Source organism: Acomys russatus, chromosome 11, assembly GCF_903995435.1.
Source record: "Acomys russatus chromosome 11, mAcoRus1.1, whole genome shotgun sequence".
Classification (NCBI taxonomy): domain Eukaryota; kingdom Metazoa; phylum Chordata; class Mammalia; order Rodentia; family Muridae; genus Acomys; species Acomys russatus.
In genome coordinates, this window is record NC_067147.1 from 41,860,994 (window position 1) to 41,877,167 (window position 16,174).

At 39.3% G+C, this 16,174-nt stretch overlaps 1 protein-coding gene across 1 annotated transcript in view; it reads left to right on the top strand.

Annotated features, from left to right (window-relative positions):
* Positions 1-16,174, top strand: part of Ctnna3 (catenin alpha 3) — a 1,456,883-nt gene that overhangs the window by 835,603 nt on the left and 605,106 nt on the right. The window lies entirely within an intron of this gene.

Genomic DNA, 16,174 nt, shown 5'->3' on the forward strand with positions numbered 1-16,174 from the left:
CTATACCATAAATTATGACTAATATGTAACAACATTAAAGTAAAACTTGCATAATATAACAGAAATATAAAGTTGTTAATTGTGTTATATAATATATTAATTACTTACACTAAGTTTTATATCATATTTCATGGATGCATTTTAGACATATATTTGTACACACTAAAGAATTGTGCTTGTTGTTAATACTGAGAAAGTGTGTTGTGTCCTTGTCACCTTGTGCAGTATCATGACAGCTGAAGGTAGGATTAGAACAAGAAGAGAAAATGGCTTTTCTGAATCTGGGAAAGAATACTGAGCACAGGACAACAATGCATTCTTCTGGGAGGGAGGTTTGACAAGTTCATTAATTAGTCTTTTCTTTTCCCCAAGCATTTCCATCTCTCATACTGCACACAGGAATGCCATGTCCTCTTCAGCCCAGACAATGACAGCACAGCAAACCTTCCTGTCATTTGGACATGCTCATTTTTTTTTCTTTTTTAAGACTTTAAGGAAACAAACAACAAGCGTGGAGAAATGCTATGGCGGTCCTGAATGTCATCATCTAGGGTAGCAAATAATTGAAATACACAGCAAAGCCATTCCATAAAGCAAGGGAGGGCAGAAAGAGGAGGCTCAGATATCAAATGCTGACAGTACTAGCATTCTAGGTAGTTTACAAGAGAAAAATACTAAATTATAATGTTCTTTTTCTCCTCACCCTACATTTGATTCTTTCCTGTATTCAGGATGTTTTAGCTGGTGGAAATGTCTGTTGTTTGGCAGAACAGGTATTTTTAAGAGCTATTCAAATTAGAAAATGGAATTAAGGTTATAATTAAGGTATAGACATCCCTATAAAGGTAGGGGCTTACGGTAGTGAAGGAGCGTAGCGACTGTGGTCTGAGAGGATTCTTTATCATGAAGAGTCTAGCTGGGTACCTAGAGAGTGTTGTGAGAGAGGAGAGAGGGTGTCTCTGTCCTTTTGGTATTCTGATTGGATAGTGCATTAACCATGAAAGTTGATGTTTCCAGATTCAGAGATGGAAAAAGTGAGAGACTGAGTCAGCAGCAGGTTTAATGCATGGAGCAAGATGACTTCCTTACTGATAGATTTCCCTGTAACTCACATGCTGGCAGTCCAGACACTGTAGCTGCTCCTAGCACTTATCCCACACACGGGAACTCTCCCTGCCAGAGACACATTAGTTCACAGGACTCACATGCTAATATCTTCACTCTCAGGGTTTCAAACAAGGACTCTTCATTAAAACAGGCATACAAAGTATAATAGAGGGCAAGAGAGAGGGATAGGTCCTCAGAGACAGACAAGGAAGAAGAGAGTAAATAACATGGAGAGTTCTTGGGAAGGGTGGTGATTACGAATTTTTGATGGTGTTTAACATAGAGCAAGAAACCCACTGTCACAGGGAACAAGTGACTAAAGAAAAGGCACAGCACGTGAGGACAGAGTGATGTGGGGTAGGTGGGACAGATACTTTCATGGTAGGCACTGGGAATGACTCAAAGTTCTACTAGAATGTTCTATTCAGTGCAACGGCTTGATGATTAGATGCCACTTAGAAATGAAAGGATGGGTAACAGGCAACGACATAAAGAAGATTTTGGTGTGCCTTGTATTATGCCCAGATGTAGCAATAAGAGGGAGAATCTGTGCAGGAGCTGGATGGTCCTAGCCCAGTCAGTGATGGCAAGAGATGACAGTGTTGCCCAGATACCCCTCAGCAGAGGGCCAAAACCCTAGTGCTGTGAGGATTAAGCTGCTAGCCCAGGAAAATTTTTCATTAATTTCTTTAATTAAAAGCTTTATTGCTCACAGTAGGACCCAAACAGAACAAAAAAAAGCCGTGCTAGGTACTGTGCCTTGAAACACTTAAATCACTTGTGTGCTTAATATTGTAAAAGGAGACGCACTCTCTGATCTGGAGTGCTTCTGCAACCACAGCCAAAGAGGACAGAAGACAGTAGTGATTAAGAAGAGAGGTGGGGTGGGAGGTAATTACAGTATTCCGGGTGATGCCCATGCTGCTCAATATTCATGGAGTTAGAGCTCGATTTAAAAGGACTTTGAAGTATGTTTCTGTGTGATGGAGAAGACGAATGAGATACAAACTGGCATACGGCATCAAGAGTGGACCACAGCACCCAGCACCATGCTAGGACCTATGGCTCAGAGCTGAAACTGATATATTGAGGGCGTCAGAAGAAGGTTCAGAAGCTAAGAGCGTATGGAGATCCTTAATTATGGTGTTATTGTGGCTGTAAAGGATTACGTCAAGTTTTCTAACATGAACTCACGACTTCTCCCAGTGCTCCTGGGGAGATACCCAAGAAAGGAGACCCTAGATATTTAAAGAGAGTGATGGGATACATATGGAAAGATGCATATGAATGATTTTATTCTCTCTATTGTTATTACCATACAGACACATTCTCGAGTTATATGCTGGTGTATGGTGCAGCCTCGCATAGGGAGATGAGTGGGAAATGACTTTTCTATTTGTGTCAGAGAATATATAAAATAAAGTCATTCAGCATGAAAAGATATGGTTTAATTTTAAATGAAATTTGCATTGTGCTGCTATAGAAATATAAAGGCAAAAAGAAAAAATATCTCATCTGGTATGTCATAGCACTGTAGGCCAAGGATAACTGGTCTTGTCTTCAAATATTTTCAGTCACTGGGACTGTGAGAAGAGGTTAAGATTGTGTGTGTGTGTGTGTGTGTGTGTGTGTGTGTGTGTGTGTGTGTGTGTAGGGGAAGAAGAGGAAGAGCGATTTTGATTATTAGACTTGGCATTTATTAATACGTTCTCTATATTTTAAGAAAAACATGTTGGTTCCTTTAAACTAAAGCTAGACAGTCACCAAATTAAGACTAAGTGCCTTCTGAAAGAATATTGAAATTTCAGAGCCAAAGGCAGCTCTTTGGGACAGTAAAGTCTTACTCAATATTCAGGCCATATATTTGCCTCTTATTTAATTCCTTCCCATTTTTCTCATCACAAACCAGAAACTCTGGAGCTGCAAATATCCTAAGGGAAATCATGATGTAATTTTGAAATTCATCAGTTTTTTGACATCTCTTGCATGGGTTGTGGATCGCAGCTTGTGTCCCGTGCTTACTGTTTAGAATCTGTGCAGCTGTGCCCTACTCATCATCAGTCTTGCCTTTCTCCTTCAAAACTTTTCAGTGAAGTAGCACCTATCCTGGTAAGGTTCAATTGACAACCATCTGGGAAGAGAGCTTCAAATTGAGGAATTGCCTAAATCAGGTTAGTCTGTGGGACTGTCTTGATTGTTGGTTGGTTTAGCAAGATCCATCACTCTGTGCTGGTAGTAGTTCCTGGGCAAGATGTCCTGAATTTAGAAGATGGGAGAAAAAGCTAGATAAGAGCATGCAAGCTTGTGTGTGTGTGTGTGTGTGTGTGTGTGTGTGTGTGTGTGTGTGTGTTACTGCTTAGCTGCTGAAGTTCCTACCCAGACTTCCCCAAAAATGATGGACTATAAGGAGGAAGTGTAAGGCAAATACTCCTCTTTCCTTTTTATCAGGGTGTCTTATCACAGCATCACAAATGGAACCAGAATTATATGCTAAAACATATATAATTGGACAATGAAAACATCGCTATTGATTTTATTACATTTCTACCAGATTAGGCCTTGTTGTGCTCAGAATATTAAACGTCCCTGATAGATTCACAGGCTGGGGGCCTTGCCTGCCATATGGTGGGATTAAGAGAAGTGATGCCTCTGATCCAGTCAAAGGAGTAATCAATTGATGTATTTGTAACATTGTGTCACTAGGAGAAGGTGGCTAAAGAGTAGAAGATGGAGCCTGTCTTGGTCAGTGTTGTACTACTGTGAAGAGACACCAAGGACCACAGCAACTCTTATAAAGGAAAACATTTAATTTGGGCTGGCTCACAGTTTCAGAGGTGTAGTCCATTATCATCATGGTAGGAAGCATGGTGGCCAGCTGGCAGACATGGCGCGGAAGAAGTAGCTGAGGTTTCTGCATTGGATCTGCAGACAGAGGGAAGAGACAGCCTCTGGGACTGGTTTGGGCTTTATAAAACTGAGTCCAGCTCTAGTGACACACTTCCTCCAGGCCACACACCATAATCCCTCTGAGGTAGTGCCACTCCCTAGTGACCACACATTCAAACATATGAGCTATGGGCTGCCATTCTTATTCAAACCACCACAGAGCCAAGTGGAAAGAAATAGCTCTCTAGTGCACCTTGGTTGTTGTATATTGCTCTACCTCCTTCACGCTCTGTTTCCTGTAGGTAACCTCTGCCATAAACTCTGTCTCACCACAGTAGCCAGAGTTGAGGAGTAACACCTCTGAAGCTACATCCTACTCTTAAGTGTTTGTTGTTGTTGTTTTAAGGGATTTTGTTATGTATACAGTAATACTAACATATCTTTTGTGTTGTCGTTTTGTTTGTTTGTTTGTTTTTTGTTTTGTTTTGTTTTGAGACAGGGTTCCTCTGTGTTATCTTGGCTGTCCTGAGCTCCCTTTGTAAACCAGGCTGGCCTCGAACTTGCAGCGATCTGCCTGCCTCTGACACTAGCTTATCTTAAGAGAAGGATGTTGTTTACATGAGGAGACTGCAGTCTAACAAAGTAAGCAAGGCCAACTAGATGAGTGGAGATGGTTTGGAGGGAAACTATTCTGGAAACACAGAAAACTCCAGCCAACTATTAGAAATAGCAAAAAACCATGCAAAAGTAAGAGTTATAGGAAATAAGGATGATCAAATTCCTGCACCCTATTCCTAAGAGGGTGGGTGACATGGGAGCACAGGAAAACAAATGCATATCCGTGCCTGGGGACAATGAGGGGCATTTAGAAGGATACAGCAGTACTTAAGGACACACATTTCTAGAACTGAAGACAAACTGCCAGCTTGTGTTGACTCCTACTTCTTCTGAAGCATCTTGAGGCTGAACATTACAACACATGAGTGATCTCTTGCTGAGATGTCTGGAAGAGACAAGTTGTGTATCCAAGGTTCCACATTGTTTAGCTGTGTAGAAGATGTGTAGTTATAACAACAGCAACAACAACAAAATCACGTTGAGGTTTTGCTGTGTCGTCTGATAGAAAACACCACTGTTTTCACGCAGTATAAATGCCTGTGAGAGTCAGGTTCCGCGTCACCCACTGGTACACCATTCGCTTTTACCCTAACATGGACTGCTAGCATTCATTTTAAAAGAATCTTAAAACAAAGGACGATGACAACAATTAGATAAAAAAAAAAAAAAATACATTATTTTAAGCTATTTTACAGCTTACTCATTCACATTTTAGTCATTTCAGCCACAATATCCCCTCCCATCCTCTGCCCTCTCCCACTGAAACCTTTCTTAGGATATTTGTGTGTATGTGTAAAGCACTCAGTTTATAGTGTTGCTTTCACGAGCACAGGATGTGGAGGTTATTTTCTGGACCACAGAAAATTTACTATTGGTTATGCTGAAATTTGTCACATACTCAAAACTATTCTGTGGGCAAGGAGTAGTAGCATATAAATTGGTATTGTTTGGTATGGTATGGTAACATAACCTGATGCAGACAGAGTTACAAAAAAAAAAAAAAATCTGATTGTAACAAAAGTGTAAGATTTCAATCTTTAAAATTATTTATTTTTAAGTGTGTGGATATATCTGCCTGTATGTATGTCTGTGGATCACATGTGTGTTTAATGCCTTCAGAGGCTAGAAAAGGGCATTGCACTGACTTATTGGAACTAGAATTGTAGATGATTGTGAGCCACCAAGTAGGGCCTTGGAATTGAACCCAGGTCCACTAAAAGAGCAACCAGTGCTCTTAATTGCTGAGCCATCTCTCCAGCTTCAGTGTTCAATATTTTTAAAACTTTGAATTATAAATAACTTGATTGATTAGTTATTATCTAAAATACATTTAATTGTGGTTTGACATGTATTTTATGATATATTTTAACCATGTGACTAGATTATATATTAAATTATCTCAGAGGAAGTTTTAGAAAAATGGTTACTAAACGTTTTGCATTTTCTTGTGTGTGCTCTGGGGTGTACCTGTAGTATTTTATGAATTCATTTCATCATACTGAACATCTTGTGAGATTTTGTTATCCCATAAGCAGTTTGGCTTGCTTGCTTGTTATGTCAACAGAGCATGCAAGGAGTGATGGGTAAGAATGAAACCTTCTATCAAGTTAGAAAAATATTTCCTCAAGACAAGAAAAGGCCTAATATTGAGGGTATGCCAGCCTCTTGACTTATTATTTTCTTGTTTAAAGTTGTAAATAGATTTGAATATCACAACTGACAATTCTGTAGTTGCTCTTTGACAAGGGTGAAAATACCCAGACAAGTGGTTCTTGTCTGACCTTGAGGAAGACCAGAAGTGGAGTGTTGAGACACCATTTCCAATACTATATCCAACAGAGACGACTCTAGCCTTAAACAAATCTTTCCATGTTTCCAGATCTCAGTTCTCACATCTGTGAAAGAGGGCGTTCGCCAGATGGAACCTAAGATGCTTCTTATTCCAACATTCTGTGCTGTTGCAACTGGCCTCCATCTCCCGGATGGATGGGCTCTGGGGCATGCAGGCCTGGTATTTACAGTTGCTCTTTTGGGGATGAGAGCAGTCTGCCCTGTCATTAGTATCCATCTTGATGTTCAATACATTGGCATTTCAAGTATCGTAATTGTGTTTTCCTTTCTACTGGAGCAGGGAAGTTTTATACTAGGATTCTCTTTCAGGGAGATTTTTAAATCAGGCATACTTGCTGGTCATAGTCGAGCATCTCAATACATGGAAAGTCATATTTTACAAGCCAGGGAAGCAATAAAAACCAATGTTAACATGCACATTTGTATGTATACATATAGAAACTGATCCTATTTTAATTCTTGTTCGTAATAATTGCCGACACTCTGGTAGACACCGCACTACTCAAGCAATAGAAATAAATGGGACAATAATGAGAAGGAAGCTGTTCTGTTTAAATGAAGCTAATAGTGGACTTCAGCATTCAAAAATAAGAGTCTTGGGCCAGCAAGACGGTTCACCAGCTACCGGCACTCATCGCCAAGGCTGAGGACCTCAGTTCAAACTATGGAACCCACATGAGGGAAAACGAGGGTCAGCTCTTGCTAGTTGTCCTCGGAACTGCACAGGCACACGTACTCATACATATACACACAAATGAATAATTTTAAAATATACAAATAAGTTAGGTAAAAATGACTCTCCTATTCATTTTTTGGTTCTATAGTCTATACAGCTTTCATATAACCAAGGTTTGGGAACTACTAATCTTTTGTCTCATCCCACATTTCCTGAGATTCAGTCTCTTTGTCTAGTCATCAGCTACATGCACTGTGTCAGCATTTGTTCCCTCTAGAGGAGATGTCCCTCTGGAATATGTCAGACCTCCTCTGGCAGATGAGAGTCTGTACCTGTGCCACACTAAGGTGCAGGGAGTGCTGTTGGTCCCCTTGATGAGACACACAGCCCCGCGGCTCTGCCCTAAACTTTTCTTATTTTGTTATGTTCTAGGTTTGCACAAGTCCATATAGTCTTTGCTGTTGTTTTTCTGTCTTCTTCAGTTTTGTGTGAAGGAAAAGGAGCCTCTACAAATGCACATGCAAGGCCCTTTGAGAATCCTTCCTGATCAAAGGACCTAGATTACCTGACACTTACAAGCTACAGGCTTACCGCATTTATTTTATTTTTGAGGTGCTAAGTATAGAATCAAGGATTATTGATTTGGGAAAGAACAAAACACTAGAGATAGACAATGTGGACAAAGAAAACCCAAAGCACATCGGCTGTTTTACAATAGTTTTTTTTACATAAAAGGAATATGTCTCTAAGTATAATGTGTTTCCATGGAAGACATGGATTCCTTTATTTTGTTTGGTTTTTAATTTTTATTTATTATAATTTATTCATATTACATTCTGATTGTTGTGCCCTCACTTGTATCTTCCCAGTCCTATCCTTCCTCCCTTTTCTACCTTATTCTCCTCCCCTAGACCTCTAACAGGGGGTCCCTGCTCCCCACTGTCTAGCCACAGCCTATCAGGTCTCATCAAGATAGCCTGCATCTCCTTCCTCTGTGTGCCTGTAAGACCATCTTGCCAAGGGGCAGTGATCAAATTGGGGGCACCAGAGTGCATATCCGAGGTTCAGCAGCAGTCCTCTCCCACCTCCATGAGGAGAATGAGCTGTCCATTAGCTACATCTAGAACAGGGGAGGTATCTATGTTCTCTGCACACATGGTCCTTGGCTAGTGCATGTTTGTACAGGCCCCCTGTGTCCAGATCCATTGGCCTTGGTGGTCTCCCTGTGGAGCTCCTAACCTCTGGGTCCTTCCATCCCCCAGCTTTTCCATACAACTCTCAATGCTCCACAAAGAGTCTGGCTTCAGGTCCAGTATTTGTCCCAATCTCCCTATGGGTGGAGTCTCTCAGAGGACTTGTTGGAGTAATATCCACTTATAATTGAGTGTATACCATATGTGTCTTTCTGGGTCTGGGTTACTTTACTCAGGATGATCTTTTCTAGTTCCATCAATTTACCTACAAATTTCACTATTTCCTTGTTTTTAATAGCAGAATAGAGTAAATGTACCACAGTTTCTTTATTCATTCTTCAGTTGAGGGATATCTTGGTTGCTTCCAGCTTCTGCCTATTATGAATAAAGTGGCTCTGAACATAGTTGAGCAAATGTCCTTGATATATGGTGGAGTATCTTTTGTGTATATGCCCAGGAGTTGGTATAACTGGATCCTGAGGTAGATCTATTCCCAGTTTTCTGAGAAAATAGCAGATTAATTTCCAAAGTGGTGTATACAAGCTTGCACTCCCATCAACAACGGAGGAGTGTTCTCCTTTCCCCATACCTCACCAGTATGTGCGGTCACTGGGTTTTTGATCTTAGTCATTCTGGTGGTGTAAGATAGAATCTCAGAGTCGTTTCGATTTGCATTTCCATGAGGACTAAGGAAATCAAGCATGTCTTTAAGTGTTTCTCAGCCATTAAATATTCCTCTGTTGAGAATTCTTTATTTAGCTCTGTACTCCATTTTTTAATTGGATAATTTGGTTTAGTGGTGTTCAATTTCTTGAGTTCCTTATATATTTTGGATATTAGCTCTTTATTGGATGTAGGGTTGGTAAAGATCTTCTTAAGTAAACAAAGGCTGATGTCCCCTGGTGGACCATTAATTGGCATGTTATATTGCCTTGGTTATCACATATGTTAAGGCTTCAGGCCTCTACTGGCATAAAACACATCATTTCTTCAAAACTCAACTAAATATTTTACAGCTCTTTTTTGGAGATTGAGAGATTGATCAGTGGTTAAACATAGTGCCTTTGAAGAGGACTTTAAGTTCAGTTCCTAGCACCCCTATGAGGTAGCTCAGAACTGCCTATTATTCTAGCTTCCAGGGGATCTGATATTTCTGACCTCTGCAGGTACCTGCACATACATGCATTTACTCACCAGATAAGCATAATTAAAAATAATAAGAATAAAATTTTCAGCTGGGTGTGGTGGCTCATGCCTTTAATCCCAGCACTCAGAAGGCGGAAGCCAGAAGATCACTGTAAATTCAAGGCCAGCCTGGTCTACAAAGTGAGTCTAGGATAGCCAAGGCTACACAGAGAAAGCTTGTCTCAAAAAACAAAAAATAAAGAGTAAATCTTTTAAAATATATTTACCTTACAACAGCCTGTAACTTCAGCCCCAAAGGGGTTCAAGGCTTGCTTCTGACTCCCTAGATATTCCACATACAATCAAAAGGAAAACAAATCTTAAAAAAAAAAAAAAAAAAAGAAAGAAAGAAAAAAGAAAAGAAAACTAGGCCAAGTACATGAATGAAGTAAGAATAATTTATATTTATTATTACAATTAAAATAAAAGTAATTAAACATTTCTGGAATTAAAAAACTCTTTACCTTTATTAGGCTTTCTGAACATTTATCTGGACCCTTGTATATCTCTTTCCTGCCTGATAAATGGGCATATTTCTTCAGAATGTGGCTATATTTGAAGATGAAACCATTAAGGAAGTAGTAAATGAAGCTGACTGAGACCTTTGTGTGGTGTGAGGATATCCCTTCAGAGGAGGGAATTTGGACATACAGAGATACGAACATTGTGTGCAAGCTCTTAGGCAGGGTTTGTAGGGAGCAAGTGGTAATACAGAAGAGTGGCCTCACCGGAAACCATATGCTCCACTACCACTCCAGACATTTAACCTCTAGACATGAGAGCATAAATTCATAAGATTTAAAGGGAGCCTAGCTAATGGTGTTTTGCAGGTACAGTTCCAGAACTGTGAGGTACGACTGACCAAATGATGACTTCCCCCAGTGTTAGTTCTTGTGTACACATCTGTTCCGTCTATTCTTGCCACGAAAAATGCCCAGACTTACTGTTGTGTTTGTTTTTCAAGTAATAGCAATAAAAATTTCTAATGAAGACTTGTGATTTTAGTCTTTTATAAATTTTATTTCGACCCTCTGGGGTTGTTCAGAAAACTGCTAAGACCAGAGGCTGAGTGATTTGACACTGTAACAGATAAGAAAAAATTAACAGGTTGACACTTCCTGCCTATTGCGACAGTGCACTGGAATACCTTTCCTTTAGTAAATCTATAATGATGATCCTTTGAAAAGATTTAACTTCACTTCAAAATTGCTTGATACAGGTTTTTCCCCTGGGGAGTGTAATATGAATGCCTAGAAAGTGCTATATGTAATTATCCTTTATTTCTATAGCAGATGTCAAGTCACTATTACCAACTGATGCATGGAATACATTTTTAAAAAGGCACCCAGGTCTTCTAACATTTATTGCTTCTTCATCATCCATTTACATTTCTTTCTAGAGAACACTATTCTGGGGTTGTTATCATATTTTTATAGAACTTGTTTTTAATAAAATCCTCAGTCTAGGGTTACAATAGTAAGAACATTTAGTTCTCTGAATTGATGTGTTAGAATCAGTGAAAATATACATGCTGCCTTTCTGTCCCAAAGATTAATAATCAAGAAATAAACCTATATATCTTAAACTCTACCATTTTACATACTAGAAATAATATACAGACCAATAATCTCTGGCCTCATGGAATTTAAGATCAGTTTGAGAAGATAGACTTTAAAACACCAAAATGTGATTTCATAGACTTTAAGGGACTAGAAATATGGCACAGTGATTAAGACCATTTCTTTCTTTTTTTTAAATTTTATTTTTTAATTAATTTATCTATATTACATCTCAATTGTTAGCCCATCCCTTGTATCCTCCCATTCCTCCCTCTCTCCCGCTTTCCCCCTACTTCCCTTCCCTATGTCTGTGGCTGAGGAGGACGTCCTTCCCCAGTATATGTTCATAGGGTATCAAGTCTCTTCTTGGTAACCTGCTATCTTTCCTCTGAGTGCCACCAAGCCTCCTCATCCAGGGGGCATGGTCAAAAATGGGGCACCAGATTTCGCATGAAAGTCAGACTCCACTCTCCACTCAACGGTGGAGAAAGTCCTGTTCATTGTGTAGATCTGGGTAGGGGTTCAAAGTTTACTGCCTATATTGTCCTTGGCTGGTACCATAGTTTCAGCAGGACCCCCCTGAACCCAGATCCGCGCATCATAATGCTCTTCTTGTAGGTTTCTAGGACCCTCTGGATTCTTCTATTTCCCCATTCTCCCATGCTTCTCTCACCTAAAGTCCCAATAGGATGTCCTCCCCTCTGACCCATTTTCCTGGTTAGTGAAGACTTTCATGGGACATGTCCCTTGGGCTAGTGTCTTGATATAAGTGAGTATATACCATTTGACTCTTTTTGCTTCTGGGTAAACTCACTGATTATGACAATTTCTAGTTCAATCCATTCGTTCACAAATTTCAGGAATTCTTTGTTTTTAATAGCTGAATTCTCAACTTCATATGGAGAAACAAAAAGCCAAGAATAGCAATAACAATCTTATACAATAAAAGATCCTCTGGAGAAATCGCCATACCCGATCTCAAGCTGTACTATAGAGCAACAGTAATTAAAACAGAATGGTACTGGCACAGCAAAAGGCTAGTGGATCAATGGAATCTAATTAAAGACCCAGAGATGAAACTGCACATATTTGGTCACTTGATTTTTGACAAAAAAGCTGAATCTATTGAATGGAAAAATGATAGCATCTTCAACAAATGGTGCTGGTCTAACTGGATGTCTACATGTAGAAAAATGTAATTAGACCCATATTTGTCACCATGTACAAAACTCAAGTCCAAGTGGATTAAAGACCTCAACATAAAACCAGAGACATTAAATCAGTTAGAGGAAAAAGTGAGGAAGAGCCTGGGACACATTGGCACTGGAGACAACTTCCTTAATGTCAACAATTAATAAATGGGACCTCACGAGGCTGAGAAGCTTCTGTAAGGCAGGAGACACTGTCAAGAGAACAAAGCGACAGCCTACAGACTGGGAAAAGATCTTTACCAACCCTTCATCTGACAAAGGTCTAATATCCAAAATATATAAAGAACTCAAGAAATTAAATACCACCAAACCAAATAACGCAAGTGAGAAATGGGGCTTGGAACTAAACAAAAAATTCTCAACAGAAGAATATCAAATGGCTGAGAAACACTTAAAGAAATGCTCAACCTCCTTAGTCATCAGGGAAATGCAAATCAAAACAACTCTGAGATTCCATCTTACACCCATCAGAATGGCTAAGATCAAAAATTCAAGTGACACCACATGCTGGCGAGGATGTGGGGAGAGAGGAACACTCCTTCATTGCTGGTGGGAATGCTAACTAGTACAACCACTTTGGAAATCTATCTGGTGCTATCTCAGAAAACTGGGAATAGGGCTTCCTCAAGACCCACCTATTCCACTTCTTGGAATATACCCAGAAAATGCTCCACCACACAACAGGGACATATGCTCAACCATGTCCATAGCTGCTTTATTGATAATAGCCAGAACATGGAAACAGCCTAAGTGTCCCTCAGTAGAAGAATGGATAAAGAAACTGTGACCATTTATTTCTTGAAGAGGAGTCAGATTTGTTTTCCAGAACCCACAACAAAAGGCTTACGACTGCCTGTTATTCCAGTTGTAGGGCATCTGACACTCTCTTCTGTCATTTCTGGGCACTGCACACACATGACCTGTGCACATGTGCACACACACACACACACACACACACACACACACACACACACAGACACATACACACACACACCAAACAAATCTTGAACAGTAAGCATATAAAATTGCAGTGTGTCAATTCTTGACTAGATATTAATTCTCTATACTTCTGTGCATTTTATGTAGAATAGATATAGAATAAAACTATGAATGCAGCCTCTGTTGACATTAGTTACTCTAACTGTACATTTCTTTACTGATATGAAAAAATCATAATGTTGTTATCTTGCAACTTTAAAAGAAAGAAAAAAATTTAAAGTATAGCTTATTTCTTATTTAAACAAACACAATTAAATGCTAACTTGGACACATAGAAACATCTGTTCTCATTTATTTTAAACACTCTCATTTTCTTTTTTAGTATTGATGTCTTCTTTTATCATGTCCCAAAGCTATGTATTCCCACTAATTTTTCTCACTGTATAAATAGCAGTCTTTCCATAGCTCTCTCTGTATGTATTTGGTCTCCAGTCTTGTTTTTTATCCACTGTTAATTACACAATTGGTTCTTCCTAGCTCTTCTTGTAAACAAGGTTTCACATATTTTCTTTCCCTTCCTATGTAGATATCTACTGAGAAGCTGAGCTTTGTCTGTGCATGAAGTTTCTTTCTTATAGATATAGAAGAAATATTTATGTGTATTTCTTATAATCTGTTATTTCTTTTCACCAGAAAGATTTATTTTTCTACCTGTGCTATTAGGGAAGACCAGGTCCCGAGCAAAGTCTGATATTCCTTTTCAGTTTCCATTATTTTAAGAGTTAGATAATACTTATTATCCATACATAATTGGTTGAGACAATAACTTCTTTGGCCTTCCCTTTTTAAACCTATTGCTACTCATGTGTTTCTGTGAACAGAAGAAAGAAATATCTGTTGTTGAAAATGGGAAAAAGTCATTCAATAGCTAAGCTATAAAGGGACCTTGAGTGGCTTGCATTAGAGAGATGAGATTCCATGGTCTAAGTAATGAAACCTAAGAAAGGCATTGTAATTAATGCCTGTAATCCCTGTAGTCTAGAGCCTGGAGTAGGAGGATCTGGGAAAGCCTCGACTATCTAGGAGAACCCTTCTCAACAAAACATATTCAGAAGCAAGTGAACAGATTTTCTTTACTTGTGTACCTATTATACTAAGTAATCATAAGGTTTAGGCAGGAGGAATGCAGAGAAATGTCAGCTGGTCTATGTGGTGAATCCATGAATGAAGTAAAGAAGCAAATATATGACAGTGTAGCTTCTGAAGATAGCAAGCGATTCATGCCACAATGCAGAGAAAGTTTAACTAGACTGTGAATATGTGTGACTACAAAGAAAGCAGGAAAAAAAAGGGAGAATAGGATGGAAGAAATGTAAAAAGGAAGAATACAGAATGGGCCACAATTTACTCAGGTGTGTCTGAAGGCAGCTTGAAACCTAGGTGTGTTATTTGAGTCTCATCATGCTGTATAGGATGCTACTCTCAGAATCGAATGGCCACTGTAGTTTTAGATGGTACAGTCTGGGTTCTAGCACTGGGTACATCTCAGAGTGCAGCCTGATAACTGAATAAAGATTTAACTCTTAAAGATTTCCTTTGCTTAAGGGAAAGGCAGTGATGCCTAGAGCTTGGATATCTTTGTGTCCAGGAGAGTAGTGTTGCTCATGATTAGAAGAGATGCACATTTTGTAGGAAAAAGGTGTTTTAAACAGCAGCTGGGTCAATCTAGTGGCTCTAGTTGGGCTAGAAATAATGGGATGAATGTTAGGACAAACTTAGTATACCCACAGATGTTGGCTAAGACAGTCAGTCTCCCCTCAAAAGCAAACATGTTACAAACGTAAAACCACATCTACAGTAAAGGCGTATGCTTTTAAAGAAAAGAATTATGCTTCTAAACATGCTGGAGTAATAAACAGATTTATTACTATAAAAATTGTGATACCTCAATCTCTGTAAATTAAAAGAATGTGGACCAAAGGATGAAGACGTAGATGACTTGAGCAACAGTTATTATACAGTGAAATACAAATAACACACTTTCACAAAGGATGTTTGAGAAAAAGGACAGCTTTCCTGGGAAAATCCACCAGACTTTTAAGTAAAGAATAGGAACAGGTCTATTTAATTTATTTTTTCAAAATGAGACAAAAGCAGCACACCCAACAACATGTTCTGAGGCCAGCACTACACTGATAACAAACCCATTATGAAAACATGGGCCAGAATTGCTTATGAATATGCATGAAAATATTTTAAAATGTGTCATCACATGCCCATAGTTCTGGCACTCAGTAGACTTAGGGAGAAGTATTGAGTTCCTCATCAACAGAAGCAACTTGAGCATCTTTCAAACACGAAGCATCATATTGTATGCTGTAGGCTTAGGTTTTTCAAAACTTGTGTACTTAGGGTTTTTAAAAAAATTTTTTTATTAATTTATTCTTGTTACATCTCAATGGTTATCCCATCCCTTGTATCCTCCCATTCTTCCCTCCCTCCCATTTTCCCCTTCTTCCCCTCCCCTATGACTGTTCCTGAAGGGGATTTTCTCCCCCTGTATATGCTCATAGGGTATCAAGTCTCTTCTTGGTAACCTGCTATCGTTACTCTGAGTCCCACCAGGTCTCCCCATCCAGGGGACATGGTCAAATATGAGGCACCAGAGTTCATGTGAAAGTCATACCCCACTCTCTCCACTCAGTTGTGGAGAATGGAGAATGTTCTGCCCCATTGGCTAGATCTGGTAGGGGTTTAAAGTTTTACCGCCTGTATTGTCCTGCTGGTGCCATAGTTTGGTGGACCCCTGGGCCCAAATCTGCCTATCATAATGTTCTACTTGTAGGTTTCTAGGACCCTCTGGATCCTTCTACTTTGCTATTCTCTCATGCTTCTCTCATCTAGAGTCCCAATAGGATGTCCTCCCCTCTCTCCCAGTTTCCTAGTAAG